General features: G+C 45.9%; 1 long non-coding RNA gene across 1 annotated transcript; it reads right to left on the bottom strand.

Moving 5' to 3' along the window:
- Nucleotides 1-5,407: 5,407 nt before the first annotated feature.
- On the bottom strand, nt 5,408-15,068 carry LOC139036487 (uncharacterized). The gene is made up of 2 exons (XR_011489249.1): nt 14,957-15,068; nt 5,408-5,730 (listed from the first exon to the last, which is right to left on the bottom strand). It is a non-coding gene; the product is annotated as an uncharacterized lncRNA (long non-coding RNA).
- Nucleotides 15,069-15,199: the final 131 nt, after the last annotated feature.

Below are 15,199 nucleotides of genomic sequence, written 5' to 3'. Positions count from 1 at the left end.
TTTTTGCCACCCCATGGACTGCCGCACAGCAGGCTTCCCTGTCCGTCACCAACTCCTGGAGCTTACTCAAACTCATGTCCATTGAGTCAGTGATGCCATCCAACCATCTCATTCTCTGTTGTCCCCTTCTCCTCCTGCCTTCAATCTTTCCCAGCATCAGGGTCTTTTCCAAGGAGTCAGTTCTTTGAAGCATCAGGTGGCAAAAGTATTGGAGCTTCAGTATTCATCCTTCCAATGAATATTCAGGACTGATTTCCTTAAGGATTGACTGGTTTGATCTCCTCACAGTCCAGGGGACTCTCCAGAATCTTCTCCAACACCACAGTTCAAAAGCATCAATTCTTCGGCACTCAGCTTTCTTTACACTTTGTCGACAAAGGTCCATCTAGTCAAAGCTGTGGTTTTTCCAGTAGTCATGTAGAGTTGGCTCTACAGAGTCATGTAGTCATGTTGACTACATCCAGAGTCAAGTAGTCAGAGAGAGTTGGATCCCTGCTTGGGGGGTTGGGGTGGGAGGAATTAAGATCTCACATGCCTCGGAGCATGTGTGCCACAAGTCTGTATGTTGCAATGAAAGATCCTGCATGCCACAACTAAGATCCGATACAGTCAAATAAACAAATTTTTCAAAAGTGAGTCACCATGGGTTGGGGTGAGGACAGCGCCATGTACTGAAAGCACTTTCCCCCAGCCCCTGACAACTGGGAATACTTTCTTTGGATTAAGGCAACCTGTCTTCTGAAAGTTCTTAATAAAGGGAAAAGAAAGTACTTGGGTACCCAGAGGAATTGGGTGGAGAGGGAGATGGGAGGGGGGATCGGGATAGGGAATACATGTAAATCCATGGCTGATTCATGTCAATGTATGACAAAACCCACTACAATATTGTAAAGTAATTAGCCTCCAACTAATAAAAATAAATGGAAAAATAAATAAATAAATAAAAAAGAAAGTACTTGGGTGATGGATGCATGAAGCCATCATCACCCAGTATTACCTTCACACAGGTCATTCATTCAATAAGCGGTGTCTGAAATTCCATTTTTAGAAAGTCCACGCTGGGCACTGAGGGGATGGATGGGGTGGCTCTAGGATCACAGAACTTAAATGATAGAACTTACATCCATGCACTTTGGAACCTTGGAGCTTCTTCCCGATGTTGTTCGTTCTGATGGGATTAAGAGCCTGACTCTGGAGCGAAACCACCTGGTTGAATTCAGGCTCCATCAATACCAGCTGCTGTCCTCGGGAAAGTGAAATAGGCCTGATAAGAGCGCTTGCTCAAAGGGCGGCTGCAGCGATTAATAACCTGATACACGGGAAACACCACAACAGCCTGTGTATCCAGCATGTGCCCTGTGTTTGTGGTTACTTGTCCTGTTGGCATTACTTTTACTACTAGAGCACCTCTGACATAGTTTAAGAGACCCATCCATTGCTGGCTCATCTTCTTTAACAGATGATCTGAAATAACAATGACTACATAAAACAAAGAGAACAAAGGTACAGACGTCCAAAGCTGAGTGGTGAAGATTAGTGTTGGGGACAGTTGTGTGACCACATTCAAGTTCCTTAAACTTTCTAAGGTTTAGTTTGCGATCCCGTGAAATGGGGAAGTTAATATTTACCTTGTTGTAGTGATTAAATGAGGCAATTTATGCAAAATGTTTGGCAAGTGCTATGACGGTGCATATCTTCAAGGGTGTCATCATTTTGAATTAAAAGACAAGGATGCTGGCTGACCCGGGATACCCACTGGCTGGTGCTAGGAAGCACTGCCTAATGAGGAGGTGGTTCTCACCAGGGGTCCAGGATGCAGAAAGCACCGGGGCTGGTAGTTCTGCTAAACACATTCCACATCCCTTTGGAACTGTCAGCTGCTCCTTAGGTTCTCAAACATTTCTGCTTGATCCTGCTTTCTGAGTAAGATCCTCACTCAGCCAACAAATGAGTGTTGAGTACCTCTTTTTTTTTTTTTTGAACTTTTAGTTTTGTATTGGAGTATAGCCAGACAGTGTTGTGACAGTTTCAGGTGGACAGCAAAGGGACTCAGCCATACATATACATGTATCCATTCTCCCCCAAACTTCCCTCCCCTCCAGGCTGTCACATAACATTGAGCAGAGTTCCCTGTACTATACAGTAGGACCTTGTTGGTTATTCATTTAAATTATAGCAGCGTGTTCATGTCCATCCCAAACTCCTTAACTATCCCTTTGCCCCATCCTTCCTCCTGGCAACCGTGAGTTCATTTTCTAAGTCTGTGAGTCTCTTTCTGTTTTGTAAGGAAGTTCATTTGTGTCATTTCTTTTTAGATTCCATATATAAGGGATGTTATATGATATTTCTCCTTCTCTGTCTGACTTACTTCACTATTGAGTGCCTCCTGTATGCTGGGTGCTAGAGATACAAAGATGACCGGGACACAGCCCCTACCCTGATCACGAAATCACCTTGAACTTGCTAATGTGAGGTTTCTGTGGTGCTTCCAGGTGGAGTTGGATATTCAGATCGAAGCTTTGAAGTGATGTCCAGACTGTAGATTGTAACTGGGGAGACATCCCAGGTTGTAGTTGATTGTGAGCGGGGAACACACGGCCCAGGACTGGGTATAAAGTGAGAAGTGCTATGAGCAGCAGACGAGCTCTGGGATGCGGGTGTCCAGCAAGAGCAGAGGGTCTCAGAGTTAGGAGGGCAACTCAGGGGACCTCGGTCAGAAGCAGGACAGGGGAGTGTCCAGAAACATGAAAGGACAAAGAAAGTCACCAAGAAGATGGAAAAATGGCCCCTGGATTAGTAATAGGAAAAAGCCCCTTGACAGTTGCTCTGGGATGATTGGGGTGATAGTAAGAGAGATGGCCAAGATGCATGTGTGAGAAGAGAAGAGATGTGCAGTGGGTGGTCCTAGGAGGGCACCGAGGGTCCCTGGGGAAGAAGGACTGGAGGTTTTGTTTCTGGTGATTTTTTATTTTGGGTTTGGTTTTTTGTTCGTTTGTTTCCATGGGGAGAAAATGATCTGATGGTGTGTATAGGTGGAGGGAAACAGCCAGTAGGGAGGGATAAGCTACCTGTTAGCCCAGGAGGAAAAACTGACTTCCTCATGCCCTCCAACCCAGACAAGCCATGTGCCCTGGGCCCCTTCCTGCCTTCGCTCATTCTCACACTTCTCACCTATAAAGCCTATCGAGTAAAAGAGAGAACTATGCAGAAGTTTTCTCCATTCCCCAGCTTGAACCTCTCAGCTCTCCAAACTGCAAAGGAAGGAATTATACAGGTTAAGTGTGTTTATGTAATTTTCTTTGAAATAGTAAGCAGCCTTGCAATTGGACATCAGCAGATGAATGCATCTGATAAAATGCAGCCGGTTCAAAACTGTCACTCACTGGTGTGGCTGATATGTAAGTGAAGACTGTCTTCCTTCTGCACCTGAAGTAGTGGCAGGGATTCACCATCCACCCATTACTCCCCAGTTGACTCTTCTAATGGAGACTATTCATATTTCCATGTCTGAACACTGGGTAGTGTGATTCTGGTATAGCCCTGTTCCAAACATGAGGTTAATGCTTAGATTTATAAATCATTTCTAATTTGACTTCCTGCCTATTTATAATAGAAAATTTGTATGCAAGTGTGAAGATATTCAGGCATAGAGTAAACAGTCTCTCTCTCTCTATGTATATGTGTGTGTGTGTGTATAGGTAGATAGGTTTAGTTGCTAAGTCATGTCTGAGTCTTGCAACCCCATGGACTGTAGCCTGCCAGGCTCCTCTGTCCATGGCAGTTTCCAGGCAAGAATACTGGAGTGGGTTGCCGTTTCCTTCTCCAGGAGATTTTCCCGACCCAGTGATCAAATTCAGGTCTCCTGCATTGCAGGTAGACTTTTTTTATTTTTACCAACTAAGCCACCAGGGAAGCCCTATATACAAGATTCTACAATCTTGCTAATTGTAGAAAATACATTCAGATGACTTTCATTAAGGCCCAGACCATGTTTAATAGGCCCATTTTAATACAAGAAGTTTTGACTACATCCTCACAATTTACTATATAGCACTCAGCAGAAAGCCACAGTTCTAGTTCGTGACTATCATAAACCTCAGGCCATGAAGCCCTTGGCAGGTGTGGGTTGGGCCCCTGCCATGGAGGGAAGTGGGATCTTTGCTGCCTCGATGCAGAGACATCTTAATGTCTTTATCTACATTTTCAGGAGCCCCTGGGCCCTGCTCCTAGATTAGCTGATAGCAGGTCCCAGAGCCACTTAATAAACAGCTTTGAACTGAGTGACATAAACAAGCAGAGAACAAACCCCATTACCTCCCAAGACCTAAGAAATCACCAGGATACTGGTCCCTTCTGACTCCTTCAAGGCCTGACAACATGCAGGGGTCAGTCTGGCACAGGAAGCCAGGCCTCCAAACACAGGAGTCTCTCAAAAAAGACACGATTCAGTGACCATGTGTCTCCATTTTCAACATCCTTAACACACGTGCGTTTGGGGACAGCATTAGTCATGACAATTGCCAAGTTCAGAGGTCATGCAAAACCCCTGATGTCCTGTTTGCCCCTCTCCCTTCCCCCCCACCATGGGGCTGCCTTCAGATGGGAAAGATGAAGAACTGAAATCAAACTGGTCATTTCGTTCCCACAATTAGTTCTCAGGTTGAAAGACTCGCTGGCAGGAGAGTCAGGGGCATTTGTCCAGGAGAAGATGCTGCCGTGTGTCTGCCTCCTCCACCCCCCTGCTCCCCTGAGGGCCTCTGTCTGTCTGACACCAGCGTGCGCTGGCAGTGATATACCCGACACCTTCCATGTGTTCAAACACTCAGCAGTTTTAATTAACTGACTGCTGTTCCAAGAACCGACATCAAATAGTCTTGTGATCTTTCCTGGTGAAGCAGGAACCACTGGGTTGAGGAGACAGGAAGCGGCCCCGCCCCCACCCCTGCTGGTTCCACTGAGCTGGGGCCAGAAACACCCCATAAACCCTCGGCTGTCATTTAATAGAAATAATGTCATTGGGGAGTTGCCACGGCCCAGTGGCCTCCCGCTGAGCACAGACTTCGGGGGAGGAGGGGGTGATGCATGCCAGCTCTCACTGATCAACCGGTAAACCCTGGCCCTCATCATACAGATAAAGCACAACAAAGGGAAGCTGCTGACCGCTATAATAAAAAGGCGGTTCCCACCAGGTTTCTTTTTAACTCAGTGGAATGAATATTGCAAAAGAGTTGGGGAGCAGAGAAGTCAAATCAGGAGCTGAAACAAAATGACTTAATTGCTTTGCCACATCCACGAATTTTTAAAATGAGAGGTGCAGCGGGCAAGATTGCATCATCGAGATTTTAAAGCCTTGGTTACTGCAAGCAAACACAGCCGCAAACCTGACAGAAAGCCTGGCCAAGTTGAAATGGATGCGAGATTGGCTTTATTACAGACGGGTAGAGAGGTACGACTCGTGGGGCAGACAGCTTTCGCATTCCTCTGGCCTGATGTCGTTTTTTAGACAGACGTGGGGCTGGATGTTCTGAGCCAAAGGATACGGATGCAGATTGACCAGGCATGTGGTTCTCTTTTTCAGCTCTTCTGGAGGTCTCATTACCTAGTGACCCACTCTCTAGTTTTTTGTAGCTGAGCCTCGTCTGAATATTCCTTGGAAGGACTGAAGCTGAAGCTGAAGCTCCAATATTTTGTCCACCTGATGCGAAGAAAAGACCCTGATGCTGGGAAAGACTGAGGGCAGGGGAAGACAGAGGATGAGATGGTTAGATAGCATCACTGACTCAATGGACATGAGTTTAAGCAAACTCCGGGAAATAGTGAAGGACAGGGAAGCCCGGTGTGCTGCAGTCCATGGAGTCACAAAGAGTAGGGCATGACTTAGCAACTGAACAACAACTCATCTTCCTGATTTAATTAACAAGCCCACGCTAGTCTCCCTCTTCCATGACCTTTCACCTCCAACATACAAAATGCAGAGCTGAAAGTGATCTGTGGGGACAAGTGGACTCTGGCCCTTCCAGAGAGTGAAGCCCTGCTCCGTCTGTGGTACAGGAACTTAGGCAGGTCAGTTTCTATGAGTTTCAGCTTCATTATCTCTGAAATCGAGTGAATGATATTAATACCCACTGTACTCGTTATCTATTGATGCCCGAGCGAATTACCAAAACTCAGCAGCTTAGAACCACAGACGTGGATAATATCCCACATTTTCCAAAGGTCAGGCACCAAGAGCAGTTCAGCAGGGATGCATGGGCTCCGGACTTCCCACAGGGCAGATGTGGGCTGGAGCTGCATCTTCTGATGGCTCGACTCGTGCCGGGGCTCTGCCTCCCCACACGCGGGTCCCTCCTGGGGCCACGTGCCCCCAAGCCTCAGTTCCTCCCCTGTGGGCTTGTCCTGAGCCATCTAAAGTGTCTTCATGACATGGCAACTGGCATCCCCCAGGGTAGGTGATCTGAGGGACAGCACAGAGAAGCCACCAAGTCTCTATGCTGAAACCTCGGAAATGACCTACCATCACTTCTGCTGTGACCTCCTGGCCACACAGACCCACCCGGAGAAGATAAGGGATGGGGAAGCTACAAATGCATGAAGCCCAGGGGGCAAGGGTCATGGGGGCATGGAAGAGGCCACCAGCCCTGCCCCCAGAATGGGGCCTTGGAAGTGAGTGTTGACCCTCAACCAACAGCAGAGACAGGGAACTGATAGAGAAACATATACAGAAAGGGGCAGGTGAGAGGCAACACTGATTCAGCCAAAATTTATGATCTCCCATGTGCCTGACACTGTTCTGGGCACTTGCATCATATTAATACACAAAACCAAGACCGCTTGCTCATGCAGCTGACATTCCAGGGAGGGACAGGGGCCATTAAAATAGACATAGTAAGTCAGTAGTTATACAGCCTGTCACAAACAAAGGACACACGGATGAAGGGGCACGGAAGTGCATGTATGGGAGATGCAGGTAGACATATTAAAAACACGGTCGGGATCGGCCTCCCTGAAACAGGAAGTGGAGAAGGGGGTTGGGGGGGGGGGGAGTACAGAAGCCAAGCTAGTCTTCAGGGAAAGCAACCCAGGTGGAGCCAGCGGCAGGTGCAGGCCTCACAGGGAGATCACCTCTCACCTGTGATGGGAAGACGACTTGGGCGTGAAAGTCAAAGAGAAAAGTCCCGGGGTGGGACAAGATCCTGTGGGGTGGTGGTTTAGCAGGGGCCTCCCAGACTCCCATTCCATGAGGGTGAAACTGACCAAATGTAGAGCATAAGGAACTCAATCTTTTATAATAACCTACAAGGGAAAAGAATCTGAAAAAGAATATATATGTATATATTATATATATATATATATATTATATATATTCAGTTATATAAAAGAATATATATATACCCATTGTGCATGCGTGGGTATATATATTCTTTTATGTACCTGAATCACTGCCAGAATGTGAGACCCAGGTCTGTGCTGAGGCTGTGATTCTGAAGGCTGCTCCTGACCAATGACAAAGCAGAGAAGGGCTCAGAGGCAAACACTGACCTGGGAAACATGAACCCCTCTGCAGGACAGGAGCAGGGAGGGGGTTGCCAGAGACACGCACACCTTCAGAGCCAGTGTCCTCCTGGCATCTGTCTACCTGCCTTTCCTCTTCACCTGGGGGCTGACTCACCTGGCAGCTTCATGGTTTTCCCTGCCTCCTGTTCCTTTTCCCGATGTTTCCTCATGGGCAGATCCCCCTCACAAAATCATCCCTCATTTAATGCCACCTTGGTGTCAGCGTCTCAGGAGATAACTTCTCCCCTGCTCCCCACCCCAACCCAGGAGAAATAAGAGTGGAAGCCCTGCAGTGATCCAGGCAGCCTGAGGCTGGTGGGGGCTGGGGTAAACCAAGGCAGGACTCTGCGGGTCCCAGCACAAATCCTCTCCATGTCTTCCCTACCCACCACACCACCACTTCTTGCTTGGAGGAGATAAGAGTTCATCCAGACTCCTTGACCTTCCCTGAGTTCCAAAGGGAAGGTTCACACAGTTGCTAATCAGGGAAGGGAGGGGGTACAGAGACAAGGGAGGAACTGCTAAGGAACAAAATGCATCAAAAAGTCTGCCAAAAAAAGTCTACAAATAATAAATGCTGGAGAGGGTTCGGAGAAAAGGGAACCACCTACACTGTTGATAAGAATGCAAATTGGTGCAGACACTGCAGAGAACAGCATGGATGTTCATTAAAAAAACTAAAAATAGAGTTACCATATGATCCAGCAATCTCACTCCTGGGCATATATCCAGAGAAAAGTATAACTGGAAAAGATACATGCACCCCTATGTTCATAGCAGCACTATTTACAATAGCCAAGACATGAAAGCAACCTTCACGTCCATCAACAGATAAAGAAGATGTGGTGCATATGTACAATGGAATGCTACTAAGCTATTAAAAAGAATGAAATACTGCCATTTGCAGCAACATGGATGGACCTAGAGGTTATCATACTAAGTGAATAAATCAGACAGAAAAAGACAAATAAGCATATGATACCACTTACATGTGGAGTCTGAAAAAAGGTTACACAAATGAATTCATTTACAAAGCACAAATGGACCCACAGACATAGAAAACAAGTTTATGGTTCCCAAAGGGAAAGTAGGGGAGGGATACATTAGGAGGATCAGACTAACATACAAACCTTACTATGTATAAAATAGATAACCAACATGGACCTACTATAGACCACAGGGAACTCTACTCAATATTTGATAATAACCTGCAAGGGAAAGAATCTGAATATATGCTGTGGTATGCCTAGTCCCTCAGTCACGTCCAACTCTTTGTGACCCCAAGGACTGTAGCCCACCAGGCTCCTCTGTCCATGGGGATTCTCCAAGTAAGAATACTGGAGTGGGTTGCCATGCCCTCCTCCAGGAGACCTTCCCAACCCAGGTATCAAATCCAGGTCTCCCGCATTGCAGGCAGATTCTTTACCATCTGAGCCACCAGGGAAGTCCATTTATGTGTGTGTGTGTGTGTATAATTTTATGTAACTGAAACTAACATGACATTGTAAAACAACTATACTTCAATTTAAAAAAGCAAATACAAACCTTAAAAAAAATGGTGCAGTCAAGGGACAAGGTTCTGGCTCCTCCTCAAGAAATACACGTAGCAATATCTTTGGGTTCTTCTGTAGGAACTAAGGCCCCCACCCAGGTGGAGGATGGTGAATGCATGCTAAGCATGAGATTCCTGGAGCACCACCCTCTTACCTCACTACCAACCAATCAGAAGAAAGTCTACAGACAGTGGAAGATAAGGAAGACTTTGATTCCCTCCCCCAAATAACTCTCCCTTTAAAAACTTTCATGGTGGAGCAGAATCTTTGAAGTTGGGTTTCAGACACGAGTTCACCTTCTCCCAGGTTTCTGGCCTCCTGAATGAAGCAGGCTTTCCTTTCCAACTCACACTCATCTTTCAAGAGTGGGAAGTAGCCAAACCTGAGTCTGGTAACAGCAGGCAGCAAGGAGGTGAGGAGTGATCTGAGTCAGAGGATAGGTTGAAGGCAGAACCTTTGGAATTCCTGGTACATTGGAGGTGAGATATGAGAAGAAGAGGAGTCAAAGATTTTTTGCCTGAGAAACTGGACCTATGGAGCTGCCGATGCCTGGGATGGGGGAAAGTTGTAGGTGGGGCAGATATGGGGGGAATTTGTATACATCCAGGTTGCTGTCTCCTGAGCATTCATGTGAAGGTATCCAGTAGGGAGTGGGATACATGTACGTCTGCTTTGGGAGAGAGGTCTGGGCTGGGCTAGACATTTGTGAATTACTATATGGATGCTGTTTACCGACAAGGGGCAGGTGAGACCTCAAGGGAGCAAGTGGCGACATAGAGGGAAGAGGCCAGGAACTCCAAGACAGACTGAGTGTCAATAGCTGCCAGAGACCCAGCACGGAAGAGGCGGGACCGATGGGAGAGTGAAAATAAGAGAGGGAAGCCAAGTGAAGACCGTGCGTGGGGATAATCGGGCCCTGAGGTCAAGCAAGTTGAAGTCTGAGAGCTGGCCATTGATTTAGCAACATGGGGGTCAGAGGTCATTAGTGACAGTTAAGGAAAAAGATGGGCCTTGCCTTCCCTCTGGGGCTTCCCTGGTGACTCAGTCAGTTAAGAATCTGCCTGCAATGCGGGAGGCCTGGGTTCGATTCCTGGGTCGGGAAGATCCCTTGGAGAAGGAAATGGTAACCTGCTCCAGTATTCTTGCTTGGAAAATTCCATGGACAGAGGAGCCTGGTGGGCTATGGCTCATGGGAATGCAGAGTTGGACATGAAGAGCCCACCACCCTTCACACATGGGGGTGCTCCCTCTCCTCCCCAGGACCCTAGACGGGTCCATACACCTGCCTTCCCAAGCAGCACTGAGTGCCCTAAACTCCCCTGCAGGGAGAGCCTTCCACTAGGACAAGTCACCAAGTCACTCCCTGCGGGGGGAAGAGGGGGGGACCAAGTGCCCCGGGTGGCAGCTGCCCTGCACACCTGAACAGGTGGCTTTCGGACATGGCATGTCTCAGTAGAAGCAGACTGTTTGCATGGATGGAATTTCACCTGGGAGAACTCATCTGTAGTCCCGGAAGCAGCACAGGCTGAACCGGAAGTGACACAGGCTGGACCGGATGTGACGGAAACTGATGCGAGAAGGGCCCAGTTCTTTCAGTCACCAGCCCTGTTGCTCTGCTCTCTCACCTCACCTTTCTGGGCCTGGGCTGCTTCCTCTGTGAAATGAGGAGTTTGGGCTGACAGATTCGCCTGAGTCCTAAAATGCAGCCAACCATGTGAGCTCCTCATGGAGTTCTGATAGATTTCACTTTATCATAAGAAATTGTTTTAAAATTCCAGCAAAAGAAAAGAAAAGTAGATCTTCTCTCTGTAGTCCTGTTAGACTGGTTGAAATCTCTGTGTTATTTGAGTTTTGGGGGGAGGAGGGAGGGAGCTGCTGCTGATCCCCGTTCATCTGCCCCCAGAGTCTCCATCTCAGGTCTTGTTGCCTGTTCAGTTAGACATGGGCAGTAGATAAAATGATTTAAGAAGACTGCATGGGAGAAGACTGTAAGTTGAGAACATTCTGCTCGTTATTTTTCTCCCCAGGACTTGGGGGAAAGATCAACCATCCATCAAGAATTACAGTTCTGGAACAATTATGGCCACAGGAAGCTAGTTTTCTAGGCTAGAATCACTGGTTTATTGTTCAGTCACTAAGTTGTGTCCAGTTCTGCGACCCCATAGACTGTGTGTAGCCTGCTGGCTCCTCTGTCCATGGGATTTTCCAGGCAAGAATACTGGAGAGGATAGCCATTTCCTTCTTCAGGGGCTCTTCCCAACCCAGGGATCAAACCCATGTCTTCTGCCTTGGCAGGCAGCTTCTTACCACTGATTCATCTGGGAAGACCAGAATCACTGCTAGACAATCTCTAAAGCCCCCTTCAACTTTAAGTGTTTGAAATTATTGAATAAGGGGATCCCTTCTCCCCTTCAGCAGAGGGCCGTGGGGGCAGGCGGCCAGAGACGAAGCCACCTGCAATACTGCAGTCTGGGCTCCTGAGGCCAGGCTGTGTCCCCAGAAGCTGATTGTCTTTATTTTATTTTAGTTAATGAATTAAATAAGGTTCCAGGACTGGAGACAAATGGGACCTCCACTTGTATTAAAGTGAAGAAGCCAGAGAAGAGCGTAGAAAGACCATTTAGACTTTCAATGCCAGAATCAAAATATTTGTAGAGACACAAACACAATATGTGTAAGTATCCCTTAGAAAGTAAAGCAGAGAAAGAAGAATCAATTATTTTTGCTCTCCCTTGCAACCCCTTCCTCCTCTCCAGCCTCTCTGCTGAGGTATGTATGTTATTACCCTGAGTGGCCTGTAGATGGCAGCCTAGGAAAGCAAAGATAAAATGATCGGATGTAATAAGTTGAGCCCATCAGAAGAAACTCAAAAGGACCAGATTCAAGATTCCAAAGCAAACATCACTTTTTAACTCAGTATTGACAGAGAAGTTTTTGAAGAAAATAAGACCCGTGGTAGGCGATTTTTATTTTGGCTGGCCAAAAATTAGTTATTTCACTAACACTTTCAGGTTATTATATTAAATAGTTACACCTGCCACATCTGTAAAGTCGTCTCCATCACTGTTTCATTTTCACTCTCTGATCCGAATCAGTAATTAAGGTTTTTGTCTTTTTGTTGGTCTAATATTCACATAGTCTGAATCAGAACTATATTCTGAAGGGCTATCATTTTTTGAGACACTAGTATATAGGTCGCTCAGACAATTAGAGAAAGTATCTGCTTAAAATTCACCAAAAAATTCTTCTTCACTCAAAATTTTGTGATGTATCATTTTTGAAACTTATGGCAATAAACTTGTGTTTATAATATACACAAGGTTGGAACAAAAACCCAACAGAGCAAAATGTGAATGATAACGACAATCATAAGTTATATAATGAACCTTAGATCAATTTTAATCTCTAACACCTTCAGACAGTGATGTTAACTGTATCACTCTCTAAAAACATATTGATACATCTCCAGTCAATAATGTGTTAGAAAGCAGCGTCATAAGAGCATACAGGTAAAGTGTGAAGAAAAAAACTAAGACAAGGAATTCTTGCATATAATATATAACCAATCACTTAACAAAAATCCCATTCAAATTCTGCCTAGAATTCTGAAACCACATCAGATCTACAGCTTACCTGGGATACATTTTTGCTAGTTCACAGTCACAGCACCGATACAGACATCTTGTTTTAAGCAATACATGCCAATGCAATAGGTGATTTCTTAAGTCTCTTAAGTTCTAAAATTCCCTGAATATATATACTCCAGAAAAGCAGGGAAAATTCAGTTCTGTAACCTGAATGGTGTTTGCTGATAGATTGCAATGCAGTGTTCATTTTGACTGTTCTGTACTTGCCTAGCGGCTCCTAACCCGTTAGACCTACTATTTGTAAGTCAGTGATACTTCCTGGAGCCGTACACTTGTGGGAGAGCCTTGCGTGGGTGTCTCCTCCCCTGGGCTGACTGCTCTGGGCACTGTCAGTGCCGTAAGGGCCTGGGGCCTGACACAGCGCAGGTGTTGGAGGTGTTGGGTGCGTTGCGCTGACTGCGGCAGAGCCACATGGGCCTCACGGGTCCTTAAATGAGGCCACATCTCTGCTGCGATGGGTGTGGATTGCTAGACCCCAAGGGTTTCTGCGCCAGTGCCGGCCTGTAGTGTAGTATTAGTCTGGGATCATCTGGGTCCATGTCCCCAGAGAGACCTGAGTGCTGGACAAGGCACAGAGGCCAGAGCCTCTTGGAACCAATATCCCAAAGAAAGAAGCAGTCCTCGCATCCGAGGTCAGCCACAACTGAGGCCAGCCAGCTCCTCAGCCGTAGTGATGGAACCCGGTAAAACCAGGGCCAAGGATCCAAAGGACAAACTTCCGGTTTCAGGGATGAATGTCCTCATGATGGTTTGCCCACTTAAAACCTTACTAATATGCAATTCAGAGAAAAAAGTGTACTTGACAATCCAAAGTGTTCACTGCTGAAATTTCTTTTTTAAAAAACAAAGGAGCTTTCATAACAAGAGAATTCATAGAGTTGGGATGAATCCCAAGAACTCACCTGGTTAATTCCACATCTCCAGGCAGAGCAACTCCTAAGCCACGCCCAAAACTGTAAAGGAACCAACCAAACACTCTTTCCTTTTCATTGAGCTTCCAGAGGAGATCTGACCAGAGAGGTCCTCTGCCTCTTTGTCTTCACTGTTTGCACCTTTTTGCTCATGTTCAGCTGTGAGTTGAAACAGACTTAACACATTCAGGCTCCTCTACTCTCTGGCTGTGTGAGTTTAAGCAAGTTACCTGCCCTCTCTGAACCTCTCGTTCTCCATTTGTAAAACAACTGTTAGAATACACCCCAATTAAAGGTGTTTCAAGGCTTGAATAAAGAAAGACTAATGAATATAACAAAAAACAAACAGACTTAAAAATACAGAGAACAAAGTAGAGATTAAAATTGGAAAGAGGGGAGGTGGGAGGGGCACAATAGGGGAAGGATTACGAAGGACCAACTACTAAAGTTTAAAACAGATAAGTTACGAGGCTCTATGGTACAGCACAGAGAATATAGTCAATATTTTTTAATAAATGTAAAAGGAATATGGAATTTCCCTGGTGACTCAGTGGTAAAGAACCTGCCTGCAAATGCAAGAGATGTAGACTCAATCCCTGGGTGACGAAGAACCCCTGAAGAAAGAAATGGCAATCCACTCCAGTATTCTTGCCTGGAAAATTCCATGGACCGAGGAGCCTGGCAGGCTACAGTCCATGGGATCACAAAAGAGACATAACTTAGCAACTAAACAACAATAATAACAAAAGAGTATAACCTTTAAATTTTGTGAATTATAGTGTACACCTGTAACTTACATAATATTCATCAAATTTATCTCTATTGAAAGATGTATGTAAACCACTACACCTATAACTTGGTTCCTAGAGTTGATCAACAAAATATGGCCCCTCTCTCCCCTCCTCCCTGTGGTGGGATGGTGGGGTTTTCATAACAACCGGGGAAGCAGTAATGAAATATAGTGGTCTTGGGTACCAGACACTGTTTTGCTCCCTTCAGCCCCTCAACATGAAAATCAACCCATGGCCCTGTCTGGTTGTCAAATAACTGAACATTCATGAAGCTGACAGAATTGCCCAGCCTGGAACATAATTCCATTTCACACACAAATGCAAGCATTTTCCACATGGTTAAAAATACACTGAATGTTCTAGTACATTTTGTTGCTAATCAAAGGAAGATAGTTTTCTGTGCTATTTGTTACTTTGCTAAGAGTTGTTGACAATTTTGTAAAATCTCATTAATCACGTTGAGTCTACACTACAGTCAGTGAGTCACCCATACTACGTACCTCTGGCCATCCACGCTGGAGCAGGTAAGTCCCTGGTGGCTTTGAGCAGAGGGGCATTGGAATCACCCATCCATGGTATCATCCATCATGTAGATGTAAAAATGAGCTTCAAGTGAAGGAGGTTCTATTAACCATTCATTTTGAGATAGAAAAAGAGTTTTTGACAAATGCCCTATTATCAAACAGGGGCTCTGGGTCTGATTAGCCCCTGTCACAACTGGTATTGCCAGCCCTCAGCCCTCA

Source organism: Odocoileus virginianus, chromosome 9 (genome assembly GCF_023699985.2).
Source record: "Odocoileus virginianus isolate 20LAN1187 ecotype Illinois chromosome 9, Ovbor_1.2, whole genome shotgun sequence".
Taxonomy (NCBI): domain Eukaryota; kingdom Metazoa; phylum Chordata; class Mammalia; order Artiodactyla; family Cervidae; genus Odocoileus; species Odocoileus virginianus.
The sequence above is the reverse complement of the archived record's forward strand: the minus strand, read 5'-3'. Positions and strand labels throughout refer to the sequence as shown.